Source organism: Bos indicus x Bos taurus, chromosome 4, assembly GCF_003369695.1.
Source record: "Bos indicus x Bos taurus breed Angus x Brahman F1 hybrid chromosome 4, Bos_hybrid_MaternalHap_v2.0, whole genome shotgun sequence".
NCBI lineage: Eukaryota > Metazoa > Chordata > Mammalia > Artiodactyla > Bovidae > Bos > Bos indicus x Bos taurus.
In genome coordinates, this window is record NC_040079.1 from 103402535 (window position 1) to 103416868 (window position 14334).

General features: G+C 45.3%; 1 protein-coding gene across 12 annotated transcripts in view; it reads left to right on the plus strand.

Annotated features, from left to right (window-relative positions):
* The first annotated feature begins 210 nt into the window (after positions 1–210).
* ICA1 (islet cell autoantigen 1) overlaps positions 211–14334 on the plus strand; it is a 163595-nt gene continuing 149471 nt past the window's right edge. For 4 of the 12 annotated variants that reach the window (XM_027540060.1, XM_027540068.1, XM_027540071.1 and 1 more), the window contains exon 1: positions 603–743. The gene's annotated coding sequence lies outside the window, so the exon portion shown is untranslated. Of the gene's footprint in view, positions 406–601; positions 744–14334 lie in introns of those variants that run through there. The other 8 variants (XM_027540065.1, XM_027540066.1, XM_027540067.1 and 5 more) reach the window with 7 other exon arrangements.

Below are 14334 nucleotides of genomic sequence, written 5' to 3' on the forward strand. Positions count from 1 at the left end.
ATATATATATATATGTATACAGTTGTTTTTCTTTTCATAGAGCCTTTTAACATTAAGCCCAAACTTGATTCCCAGATAGAGGCCTCTGTAACTTTTTTTGGCATTGGAGTCAAGACGTGTCCTGTCCTCTAAAGCCACGGAAATCTATCGTGGAGGCAAGTAGCACGCGCAAAGCACTGCACAGTGGGAACCCTGGGGCGTTCGCGGCTGCTACCACCTGTCGGCCAGGTCATTGTGACGCAAATTCTATGGACACGTGGAACACCTGCGGGAGAGCCGGGGCGGGGTCACCCTGGGCGGTAGATCCAAGCGGGGGGCACCCCAGGAGATGGGGGTCGAGGAAGGACCCGAGGGAGTAGAGAGAAGGAGACTCACTCCCCCCATCCCGGACCCGCCCCAAACAAGGTGAGGCCATCGGCCCCTCCCTCCTCTGGGTCCCGGGGTCCTGCTGAGAGGGGTCGCCCGCTGGGCGTCCTCGGAGGGGAGAAACAGGGAGGGGAGGCGACGGCGGGGTCCCGGCCCTAGGAGCTCGCTGGGAGGCGAGGGCGCCCGCTCCCCCCGACCGCTGCGCTGCGCTGCGGCGCGCACGGGCTCCGCCGGCTGCTATTCCGCCGCAGGAAGGACCGGTTCCTGTGCTCCCTCCGCCCCCTTCCCTCGCCTTCTGCTGACGCTGACGTCGGATGAGGGAGCAGGAGGAACGCTCCGTTCGCGGCCGGGAGACTCCCGGGGGCCGGGGCTCCGAGGTACCTGCCCTCCGGGGCCCGGGCGGGGGCGAGCCGGGCGGGCGGCAGGCTGCCGCGGGAGATTCCCGGCAGCCGGGGCGGTCGGGGGCGCCAGCCTGGGGCTGCCAACCCTGCCCTCCGCGCGCTGGGTGACATACAGGTCGCCTCCTCCTGCGCCCTCATCCCCGTGCGGGCACCGCCACAGCCCCTTCCCCTTCCCCGCCTCCGCCCTGGGGCCTGGGAAGGTCTGGAGGAGGCGCGCGCCTCGAGAGCGCGCGTCCGCCCCGGGGCAGCGGGAGGGAAGCGTTCCCGGCTCCGGCCGCCTCTCTGGACTCCGCGTCGGCAGCACCCTTCCCCCTCCCGCCCGCCCCACCCGCTCCGGGCCTCGCCTCCCCGGCCCTTCCGGCCCCAGGACCCCCGCGGTCCCTCTTGGGCCGGGACTTGACTTGTTGCCGAGTTCACCTGCCGCAGCTCCCGGTGTTCGGCTTTTCTCTTCTCCCCATTCCCCATCTTTGGCGGAGGTGGGAGGGAGCACTAGAAGCACTCATACCAGGAGGCCTGAGGTGGATCCCTCCCCCGCCCCGGGTGAGGTGCTCCGAGCCTCGGACCGGACTGGAGCGGGAGCCCCTAAGCAGGCCAGGTCGCCGCGAACCCCCGCGCGCCCGTTTCCTTTGGGTGCCGCTGACGCCGCCTTTCCTGCCTCGCGCTTTCCTGCTTCCTCTAGAAACGAACATATCCTGTTATTACGTCTGCCTTTGCCCAGAGCGACTGTCCATTAACCTTTCCCGTTGCCTTTTGACTTGGCGTGCCCCCAAAGGCCCCTCAGCTTCTCTTTGGGCATCTTAAAAACGGTGCGTGAGCCTTTTCCCTGGCGAAAGGCATATAGTTTAGAAAGGGAATTGGGTTCTCTTCTAGATACCATAAAAAATTATCACGAGAAAGGGTGCTGGGTGGCAGCCTTAGTATCTGAGATCTGGTAACTTTATAAAAATTATCAGGGCCTGGAAAATGTACTACCAGCTGGTTTGAAAATGATATTGAATGTAGGAAGAAAAGCACAGAAGGCATTGGCCATTAATGTCCTATAAATTATGACTCATTGCAAACATGTCCATGTCCAAACATTTCAGTAAAAACTCGCCAGAAAAATACCAAGTTGGTTTCTGAAGACCTTTAGTTTGGTTTTTTTTTTTTGAGATCTGAACTGTTCTCTGGGCTGAGGGAATGAAATAGGAAATGCCCACTAGTTTGTAATCAGTGGTCCAGATTCTGTTTCTTACATTCTGTTCAAGACACACACACTTTTTTTTTTTTTTTACTTTTAAGTAAGTTTTCAAGTCCGTTTTCTTTTTTGTTTGTTTGTTTTAGGTTTCAGTCTTTGTTTTTGAAACATCATGCTTAGAGAATACATACCATAGGGGCAAAATTCTTTGACTGCTATATATATATAATTTAAGGAGATGTGAGCGACTTCACTTTCACGTTTCACTTTCATGCATTGGAGAAGGAAATGGCAACCCACTCCAGTGTTCTTGCCTGGAGAATCCCAGGGAAGGGGGAGCCTGGTGGGCTGCCGTCTATGGGGTTGCACAGAGTTGGACACGACTGAAGCGACTTAGCAGCAGCAGCTTTCTAATTATATTGTTTTTTGCATTAAATAGGTAAAGAGTTGTACTGCTATTATAGAGGAACCTTTAGAAAATGACAGTTAAGCTGTTGAATACTGATTATAATAGTGGAGAGACCCAAGGCTAAAAAGCTGATTGTGGACACTCAACCAAAAGACACCGGATAGTAAATGCTTGGAAACTTTATTTTATAGCTCATTCCTTCATTTGATCCATTTTGTGTCTATCTGACTGCTTTCTCTGAGCATCTTTATTGCCATGCATTTCTCTCCACGTCAGGCTTATGAAAAAGACAGAAAATTTTGTTACTCAAAAAACCTTCAAAACTGCTGCATTTTCAGTGTATTTGACTAAAGAGTACACTTTTTTTTTCAGGTCCCAGCAGGTTTATCAGAGAAAGAGGTGTGGCAACTGTGAAATGACATAGCAGGGTCAACCTGTTTCCATGTGAACTTTTTAAGTTACAGAAACCTCATACAGGAGAAAGTGGTAAAGTTAATAGGCCACAAGGATCAGGAAGAATTTTTCCTCTTTATTGGTTGAGCTGTACACCTGGAAGCCTGAGGGTGGGTGGGAACATTTAGGATCAGTGCACTGGCTACTAATGTCCTTTTTATTCCATCTGCACTTTCAGATTTAAGGGAACCATGGACAAGGATGCCATCTGTATGTTTATGTCCATGAGGCAACATAGATCACTGATTAATTCACCTTTTTCCCTTCTTCACCCCCATCCAGAATCTGCCTCAGTAAAGCCTTTAAACTCAAATACCAGTATAGGAGGAACATTCCCCCTCCCCCCCACTCAGGCTGTCACATTTTATACCACTGTCATATCTACTGCCATGGAGGATGGGCAAGGACAGGCTTTGGATCCCAGTGGAGCAGGATTGGAGCCCCAGCTGCAACACATAATTAGCCACATGACCTTGAGCAAGTTACTTCAGCTTTCCAGGTCCTTATTTGCTTATCTATAGAGCAGGAATTACATTTATATTTATATATATATAAGGATTTTCACAGTAAATAGGACTCAAGTTGGGCTTCCTGGGTGGTGCTAGTGGTAAAGAATCTGCCTGCCAATGCAGGAGATGCGATTCGATCCCTGGGTCAGTACGATCCTCTGAAGAAGGAAATGGCAACCCACTCCAATATTCTTGCCTGGAGAATCCCATTGTCAGAGGAGCCTTGCAGGTTATAGTCTGTGGGGTCACAAAGAGTTGGACAGGACTGAGCACACACACACAGCAGGACTCAAGTAATAGTAAATTATTTTTTCACATGCTAAACATATGTGCTGTCTATATCTGAAAAGGATGCTGCTGCCTTTCCCTCATGATAGAGAATGCATTCCAGTTGGTTTTGAGTTGTTGCAGTGATTTTGTACCAATACTGAGAATTTGGGCTTTATGGAATCCTCCCTAAAGTTGGAGAATGCAGTCTGTGGTTGAGGAATAAAGCAAAGCTAATTTGTTCCATTAGGGGTAGATCTTCTAAACACCTGGCACTCAAATGTGATCCATGGACCAGCAACATTGACTTCCCTGAGAGCTTATAAGACAGGTGGAATCTCAACCCACCCTCCCCTGACCCCATGTCCACTGAAGAAGAATCTCTTCTTAACAAGATCCCCAAGTGAGTCCTGTGTACATTAAAGTTAGAGAAACATTGTCCTAAGCTGGTAATTATTAAACTTTTCTGTCTGATAGAATCATGTGGGGGCTTGTTAAGTGTGGATTCCCAGCCAGGCATCTCCCATCTGCTGTTAACACCTCAGGTAGCTCTGATGCCCCAGGCTTCTCCCACTGATCTTTGAGAACATGCTCACTCAGTGGTGTCTGACTCTTTGTGACCCCATGGACTGTAGCCCACCGGGCTCTTCTCTCCATGGGATTTCCCAGGCAAGAACACTGGAGTGGGTTACCGTTTCCTTCTCCAGGGAATCTTCCTGACCCAGGGATCAAACCCGGATCTCCCACATCTGCATGAATGGCAGAGGGATTCTTTACCACTGAGCCACCTGGGAAGCCCAGTCTTTGAGAAACACTGCACCAAGCATTTTATGCAGCAGAGTATACTAAGATGGGCCTCTGCCCTTTTCTTTAACAAAGCATTTTGGCAGATATGACCTTTGATAGTCAATTCCCTTTGAGGTAAATAGGTGTTATAAATCCCTATCTATCTGCTTAGGAAAATGAGGACTACGGCCATGATTTGCCACTCTGGATAATGCATATGGTAGAACTTCCTTGAACCTCTATAAATCCTAGTTGACCATGCTTTCATGATTCTAGAATCCCAATTAATGCACTGAAGTAATTTCAGATTTCAGTGAATCTCTACAGGATACAGATGACTCTAAGGTGTTTTATACACACTTTTAAACTTCTGTATGACTCTCGGCCAATTAGGATAAGTAACTGATTTTGAGCTTCAGCCATAAAATGAGGATGATGTCCCCTGGACAGTGTTGCCAGGATAAGCATAGTGTGCACAGAGCATTCATATTGGTGTCTGAGAAGTGCTAGTTCCTCAACTAATAGTAGCTACATGTTTCATTGTAAACCTGGTGAGAGAATGAGTTCTTGGAGAGTTGAGAAAATGGCATTGCTCCTGATGTGAAGTCTCTCCTGCTGGTTAGATGATGTCATTCATCAGGCTTGCGGTCAAATCAGAGAAGAGGGGTTGCCGCTCAGTTTTCAGCAAGCATTTGTTGCGTGAGTCATGTGCCATTCATCGTTCCAGTGCTGGGAATCCCAAGGCGAGACCCAGGCCCTTCACTGCTCTGGAGAAGCCTGTAGCCTAGTGTGGGAGACCAGTGGGTAAGGGGACGATGACACTTCAGGAAAGGTAGGGAGCGATGAAGCCCGGGGCAGAGACACCCAACCCTGGTGGGGAAGAGGGTAGAGAAAAATGAGAAGATTCATGGAGGAGGTGACCCTTGAGTTAAGCCTTAGGGCCAGTAAGAATTTGGCAGGTCAGAAAAGGTGATGAATGGAGGGAGAGTTTCCCACACAGTACCCACGTGTACAGAGGGAGGGAATACTGGTCCTCAGGCCTGGAGCCCAATGTGCATGCGTGTCCCTTACTGTCTGAATGACCTTGGGCAAGTTTGATCACCTGTGAGTTGAGAGGCTTAAATGTATTAATCAGGGTAAGCACAGGACTCATTTCAATTTTGTGCTATACAGTCATGGAGAGCTGGTGGAGATACTAGTAGAAAATAAGGGACTGATGTTAAAAAGCTATTAGAATTAGAGGAAAGTAAAAGGGTCATTTTTAGAAGACATTTTACAGAAAGTACATAGAATCGAAAGAGGATGCCTGAAAAAGACAAGTGAATGCAATGAATTACCATGGGGTCGGATACACGAGGTATACGTATTCAGTGGTGACCAATGAGTATATAGATAACGGTACATTACTAACCCTGAGAGTCTAGACTAGAGAGTGGTAGGTCCCTCTCATTCTGTGGTGAGAGTGTTTGTGCAAGAAGTGGTTATAAAGTATTGCAGCTGCTTTCCCAGACCACACATTAAAATCCATTCTGTTGCTCACAATCATCATGATCTCTCACACTCACTTCTCTGTTCCCAGAACAGGGCATGAAAACCTAATGGTACTTAGGGGAAATTCAGCCTTCTCTGCATGTTTCTGGGATAGTGCCTCCTAGGCCAGGGACCAAGGAGCTATTTGTGATAAATGGCACTCCTTGTTCTTCTTGGTAGGAACCCTGAGAGCCGCCAGGAGTCTTCAAGGTTTTGTTGCGTATAAGCACAATGGCACCTATGGATTTGGGAGTAGCATAGCACCTGAGCCTGTGATTAGGAGAGATTTTTTTTTTTTTACAGAAGCTGAGCCTATTATCCGAGCTTCCCTGGTGGCTCAGTGGTAAAGAATCTACCTGCCAATGCAGAAGACTCAAGAGACCAGCGTTAGAGCTCTGGGTTGGGAAGATCCCCTGGAGAAGGAAATGGCAACAAACTCCAGTGGTCTTGCCTGGGAAATCCCATGGACAGAGGAGCCTGGTGGGCTACAGTCCATGAGGTCACAAAAGAGACATAACTCAGCGACTGAACGACAAACTAACAACAAGCCCATTATCCTACCCTTTGGTCCAGGAGTAGAGTGGAGTGCTGAGAAACAGGATTTCAAAAGGCAAAAGTGGCCTTTCATTTACTAGTTGTTGACTTTGGGCAAATTATTTCACCTTTGTGTCTCACTTGCAAAATGGGCTGTATGCCCTTCTGATATGGGCGTGACTCTGTTCGGTGCTTCACACATGTAAAGGGCAGTACATTATTACTGCCCTTTATCCAGCACATATTTGCTGAAGGCCTGCTGTGTTTCAGATTCTGTGCTTGGCGTAAGGAGACAAAGATGAACCAGCTAGGATTCCTCCCCTCAGAGGACTTGCAGGCCAGTGCAGGGGCATGCATGTGTGTCGTGTCGGACTCCATGCCCTCGTGGACTGTAGCTGCCCGGCTTCTGTGTCCTTGGGGTTTTCCTGGCAGGAATACTAGAGTGGGTTGCCATTTCCTCCTCCAGAGGATATTCCTGACCCAAGGATCAAACCTGCGTCTCCTGCATTGGATTCTTTACCATTGAGCCACCTGGGAAGGGCTAGTATGTGTGTATGTTTTGTGGGGGAGGGGTGATGCAGATGTAATCAGCTCATTGCAGGAGAATAATGGGACTGCAGAGCACCACCAGCATTGGTGTGGGGCAGTTAATTCTCTAGTGGGGAGGGCAGGAGTAGAAGGCCCCTGGGGAGAAGGAGGACAGGTGTTGGGTTGGGGAAGTGAGGAGGTGACATTTGTGGAGAGTCTTGAGGTAAGGTTAAGTTGTTGTTTAGTCATTGAGTTGTGTCCACTTCTTTGCAACCCCATGGACTATATCCCACCAGGCTCCTCTGTCCATGGGATTTCCTAGGCAAGAATGCTGGACTGGTTGCCATTTCCTCCTCCAGGGTATCTTCCCAACACAGGGATTGAACCCATGTCTCCTGCATTAGCAGGAGGATTTGCATGTTATACAAAGAGTTCAGACAATGGTGTAAAAGATTAGAATGGGTAGATACAAGGATGGTTTTGCCTCTGAAGGCCTAGACTAAGCCCTGACTGTGAATCTAAAAGGAAGAGATGTGTTTAGTAGCTTCTTAGGAGGTAGGATGAAGAGGCCTGGGAGACTGGCTACAAAAGATGAGAAGTCAAGTTTGGGCCACTCAGTAGATTTCCTGCTGGTGATTAGCACTGGGACCACAAGAAGGAGAAAAATTGAGGGGGTGGAGATGGAGAGAGAGAATTTTAGAGGTACTGAATTTGAAATGCCTGTTGGACATCCGTGAAGATGACCGGAGGGAGTTGGCAATTTAAACCCCTCTCCAGAGCGCCAGCAGCTGCCCTTGTGGCTCAGACTGTAAAGAATCCACCTGCAATGCAGGAGACACAGGTTCAATCCATGGGTTGGGAAGATTCCCTGGAGAAGAGAATGGCTACCCACTCCAGTATTGATGCCTGGGAAATCCCATGGACAGAGGAGCCTGGCGGGGCTGCAGTCCATGGGGTCGCAATGAGTTGTACACGACTGAACACGTACACACACACACACACACACTACCCACACACACACATCCCAGAGTACCAGATCCACATTCGCAAAGAGTCAGACACGACTGAACATGTGTACACACACACACACACACCCACCCCAGAGCACCAGATCCACATTCACAAAGAGACATGACTGAGCATGTGTACACACACACACACACACACACACACACACACCCCAGAGCACTGGATCCACATTCACAAAGAGTCAGACATGACTGAGCATGTGTACACACACACACACACACACACACACACACACACCCCAGAGCACCAGATCCACATTCACAAAGAGTCAGACACGACTGAGCATGTGTACACACACACACACACACACACACCCCAGAGCACCAGATCCACATTCACAAAAAGTCAGGCACAACTGAGCATGTGTACACACACACACCCCCCAGAGTGCCAAATCTACATTTTGATCCTCCCACTGTAGTCTCTGGAGAGGGGTTTAATTTTGGAAGTCATACAGCTGTTGGAGGAAGCCACAGAAGTGAATTAAATCACCTACAGAGAGCAAGTAGAGTGTAATAGAAGACAGCCAAGGTTTGCGACTGCCAGGCTCCTCTGTCCATGGGATTCTCTAGGCAAGAATGCTGGAGTGGATAAGAAAGCTGTGGTACATATACACAATGGAGTATTACTCAGCCATTAAAAAGAATACATTTGAATCAGTTCTAATGAGGTGGATGAAACTGGAGCCTATTATACAGAGTGAAGTAAACCAGAAAGAAAAACACCAATACAGTATACTAACGCATATATATGGAATTTAGAAGGATGCTAACAATAACCCTGTGTACGAGACAACAAAAGAGACACTGATGTATAGAACAGTCTTATGGACTCTGTGGGAGAGGGAGAGGGTGGGAAGATTTGGGAGAATGGCATTGAAACATGTATAATATCATGTATAAAATGAGTTGCCAGTCCAAGTTCGATGCAAGATACTAGGTGCTTGGGGCTAGTGCACTGGGACGACCCAGAGGGATGGTATGGGGAGGGAGGAGGGTTCAGGATAGGGAACACATGTATACCTGTGGCGGATTCATTTTGATATTTGGCAAAACTAATACAATTTGTAAAGTTTAAAAATAAAATTAAATTAAAAAAAAAATAAGAATGCTGGAGTGGGTTGCCATTTCCTCCTCCAGGGGATCTTCCCGACCCAGGGATAGAACCTGGATCTCCCGCATTGGCAGGCAGATTCTTTACCACTGAACCACCTGGGAAGTCCTGGAACCTTGTAGATCATTGATATTCAAAAGGTGCACACATAGAGGGAAAGGAGCCAACAAAGAAAACTGAAAAGTTGCCAAAGTGTAGAGAGTGTTTACTGAGAAATAGAGGAAGGGGAGCTTAGTCAAAGGTCAAATGAGAGGAGGACCTTTGTTGGGCTCATGGTGAAGACCTTCCTCTGGTGTGGTGGAGGAAGGAAGCACACTGTGGGCTTAGAACACGTCCCTTTGTGAAGAGAAGGAAGAGGATGGTGACTGGAGGAAGAAAGAGGTTGAAGAATATGTGTTGAAGGCAGACAGGGAGGTTGATTGACTTGAAAGAGAAGGAATAATAGATGGAATAAGGTGGGAAGGGGCAAGAGGGTGAGACCGGTCCCTTGTGAAGAGGAAGGAACAGCCGTGGCTATGGATGGTCCCCAAAATGAGTAATGGTGAGGAGAGGAAGCTGTGGGAGAAAGGGCCCAGTGCCATGCCCCGGGCCATGACTCCCCGTAGAGCGTGAGGGGGAGCCTGGTCATCGTCTTCCTGGGGAGTCTCCTCTACCTCCTGCTCCCTGAAGGCCAGGAGCCGAGTGACCTTGTATCTAGTGCTTTTCTCTCCGCGTTGCCAGAGGCAGCGCAGGCACCACGGTGGAGTAGGTAAACTTGCACTGGCGCCAAACCCCTGCCCTCTTTCTGCTTCCTGCTTCTCTCTTCTCAGCACGCCTGACCTGAAGCTCTGTGCCTTTGGGCTACTTCCTGGTGGTTCTTCCTGCTTGTTCCACCTGCCTGACCAGGTGTATGCCCAATGGTCCTGTCTTTCCTGATTCCCACCAGAAGAACTGGTCTTGTGCCTTATTTGTTATAATTAATGATTAATAATTCATATTAGTAATAGCAGTTCTACTGCTGTTATTTAGTTCAGTAAACCTCTTCCCTAAGAAAGTAGCAAGAACTTGGAAAAGAGATCTCTTACTAGTTCTCGGATAACACCACCAGATGACCCAGTTTAGGCGAGGGTGGCTCTGCTAATCGAGGCACATGAAAACACAGAGCTGTCTCCTGCTTCCCTTTACTGTTGACTTTTATTTGAAGGTCCCCCTCTTGCGTCTCCCTCCCCTTCCTAGGCTGTCTTCATCCCTGGCCCTTGCACGTGCGTGCTAAGTTGCTTCAGTTGTGTCCCACTCTTCAGGACCCCATGGACAGCAGCCCACCAGGCTCCTCTGTCCATGGAATTCTCCAGGCAATAATACTGGAGTGGGTTACCATTTCCTTCTCCAGGGGATCGTCCTGACCCAGGGATCAAACCCACATCTCTTATGTCTCCTGCACTGGCAGGTGGTTCTTTACCACTGGTGCCACTGGGTCCCTTGCTCTTAAGCTAGCACAAACGCCAACATGATTTAGGGACTACTTCACCAAACAAAGTCCGTGAATCTGTGCCATTTCCAGAGGAAGGGGTCATGCTGGTTTATTTACAGGACCTGTGCACAGCGTAGACATTTTATAAACAACATACTGGTGTCTGTGTGTTTCGGTAATTTAAAACTAATGGAAAAGGCTTACTCTATGCCTTCGGACATTTTCTTCCATCCTGGGCCTCCATTAGCTTATCTCTGAAGGAGAAAATAGGACTGAATAATCTGTAAGTCCTCTGCTCCCTCTGACTGATCTGTGGAGGCCTAAGAAATTACTTGGTCATTTCTGTAAGAAGCTTTAAGTTGTGAATTTAACCTTAAAGAACGAGAACTTTATAAACAGTAGTATCTTGCAGATTGTTCTGATCGTTGACGTTATGCTTATGTGTAATTTCATAGAGGTGTCATCACTGCATTCATATTTTTTGTCTTCCTTCACACTTATAATATTAGCCATTCATATTTGTATATGAATTATGTACATTTCATTTATAAATGTATGCATTTTATATTTGTAGGTATTTATATGTGTGCTTCTGTATGTGTGTGTGTATAGTAAGAGTGATTGATTTATCTTCTCACTTTTGATGATCTAATGGTAGTTCATCCACTTCACTAAATCATTTTTATAAATCTGATTTAAAAGAAATAGTACATTTTGCATATAGAGTTTGATCTTTTTAAAGCAACTTATTGTGAAAATGCAGATTGTAGGTCATTTTAAAAGACTATATTGAAGATCATTTAAAAAGACTATGTATACATGTATATATACACACACACATATATATATATAGTTTATGTACATATATAAGTGAGATTTTATTTCTGTAATGACATATCTGACAGGATAATTGTCAGATTCTGGGGAGAAAACCCTTTAAAATATTTATGTATGTATAGAATATTGGTGACCTGAGAATTAATTTTTGGCTCTTTGCTGCTTTACTTAATGCCTTAGACAAAAGCTATGTGATAAAAACGTAAGGGCAGCCACATATCTAATTTAAAACATTCTAGTGAACACATTGAAACAACTAAAAAGAAGCAGGGAAAATTAGATAATATATTTATTTAATGCAATATATCCAAAATATTATTTCAACATAAAATATAAAAATACATATATAAAATATAAATACGTATAAATGTAATTTATAACATATAATATAAATATATATATATAATATAGCAATCTAATTATATAAAATTTAAATATACATACATCAATATAAAATACATAATAATTTTAGCAACATAAAATATAAATAAGTATGAAATATAAATTTCTTATTGGACACATTACTTTTGGGATTACTAAGTCTTCAAAATATAGTGTGTGTTTTATTTGAAAGCATATCTGTATTCAAACTAACCATATTTCCAAGTTGCTCAATAGCCACATTTGGCTAGTGGCTGATGTACTGGACAACACAGTCTTGGATGAGAAAATATGTCTATCTCAGATTAATCTTTCAAAAAATTATATCACAGTTTTAAAATGCAGTGTTAAAATTAAAAAAAAAAAATGTGTTCCCATCATTTAATGACGCTGTGTGCTGGCAGTCAAGGATCTAGTATTTCTTTTTTTTTTTTAATTTATGTATTCGGCTGGTCTTAGTTGCAGCTCTCGAGTTCTTTAGTTGTGGCGTGCAAACTCTTGGCTGCAGCGTGTGGATCTAGTTCCCTGACCAGGGATTGAGTCCAGGCCCCCTGCATTGAGAGCATAGAGTCTTGGTCACTGGACCACCAGGGAAGGCCCATGGAGTCTAGTATTTCTTGACAGAAGTTGACTGAGACCTTTGTCTGAGTAGCGTGTTCCTTCATTGTTCACCTTGTGAGGTTAAGCTTTTAGAGAAAAGGCACTATAAATACCAGAAATTAAAATCCATTTGCTAAATTGCATTTGAAAGTTACATATCCCAAAGTAAATAAAATCAAAGGTGAGTATAATTTATACAGCAAGGTCTTTAAAAAATCCTTTCTTTAGCAAAGATACACTGTTTGTTCTTTTTCTGTTTCCAGTCTTCTCATCCATTTCATATTATCTGCTCTTGTAGATTCCCTTGAGGTTTTTCAGTGCCAGCCTTGTTATTGCCATCATGATTTTTGTCACAGCACAAAATTCACCCTTGATTCTCCTATACAAGCAGGGTTGTAAGCAAGAGAAAGAATAGCAAGACCTAGATCATGCCCCTTGTGAGCAATTTGAGTTTGGGGGTTATTTTGTTTTTAGTTTATTTCACGGGGCCATATTATTTTTAACTAAAATTAATATTAAGGATGAAAGACTTTTAGAGAATACGTTAGCTTTTTTAAGTTTCTTTAAGTATGAGATGGTGTATTTGGTAATTGCCTTTGAGAGACATCTCTTAGAAGAGAGGAAGAGACTCAGGAGAACATCAGGTTGCTAATTGGCTGACTAGTGTTTGGGGCTCAGAATTGCTCCATGTAAACTTGATCTTTAACCTGACCTCCAAGAAGTCTCTATTTCTAGAAACCCAATTTCCTTATCTTTAAAAAGGAACATGTTGTGTTTATTATCTCTAAGCTTTCTCTTAAGTAAAAGTTGCTCAGTTGTGTCTGACCCTTGGCTACCCCATGGACTGTATAGTCCTGAATTCTCTAGGCCAGAATACTGGAGTGGACAGCCTTTCCCTTCTCCAGGGGATCTTCCCAACCCAGGGATTGAACCCAGATCTCCTGCATTGCAGGCAGATTAAAGAACCAGCTGAGCTACAGGGAAGCCCAAGAATACTGGAATGGGTAGTCTATCCCTTCTCCAGCAGATCTTCCCAACCCAGGAATCGAACTGGGGTCTCCTGCACTGCAGGTGGATTCTTTACCAACTTAGCTACGAGGGAATCCCATCCTCTAAAAATAATTAAAATCAGCTTTATGGTTTTGTGATTAAGAGCAACCTAGATGTCAGCTAGCTTCATCTACTGTTGTACAGGTGAGCCAAGTATAAGATGGGCAAGCCACACTTCAGTTTGGCTTCCCAGGTGGCGCTGGTGGTAAAGAACCCACCTGCCAAAGCAGGAAACATAAAAGACCAGGGTTTGATCCCTGGATCGGGAAGATCCCCTAGGGTAGGAAACAGCAACCCACTCCAGTATTCTTACTTAGAGACTCCCATGCACAGAGGAGCCTGGTGATTGCACAGGGTTGCGAAAGAGTCAGACACAACTGAAATGACTTGGCACACAAGTGGAAGAGGGATAAGCTTGTATCATGATCATGGGCTTACAGGCTTTTATTTTATACTAAGCAGAATATTGGGAGACAAGTTATATCGGCATTGGAAATATTTACTTCAGGATGTGATTTTAATAGAGTTAGGGAGTTACTAAGCTTGGTTAATGCCTGGATATAATATTTGAGCCGTTTTGAAATGTGAATAATCGTTTAAAAATATCCTAAGCCACAATTCATTAACAGAAAATGCAAATTTTAATAGAGACTTGCACATGTAGGTTTAAATGAAAAGTCATCCATCTTTTAGCTGCCTTGAATATGGTTAGAATTCTGCTTTCCTCCCATATGATTTGCTGACTCACAAAATTAAAGCGTGACTCATAAAATTAAATCATGATGGTGTTTCACATTTGCTTCTGAATTTATGAAATGTCAAAAAATCATTTGCAGGAGACTCAAACTCAACTGCAAACAGAACCCATTTAAAGTTATATGCAGTGCTCAAGTAGTCATAACCTTATCAAAATC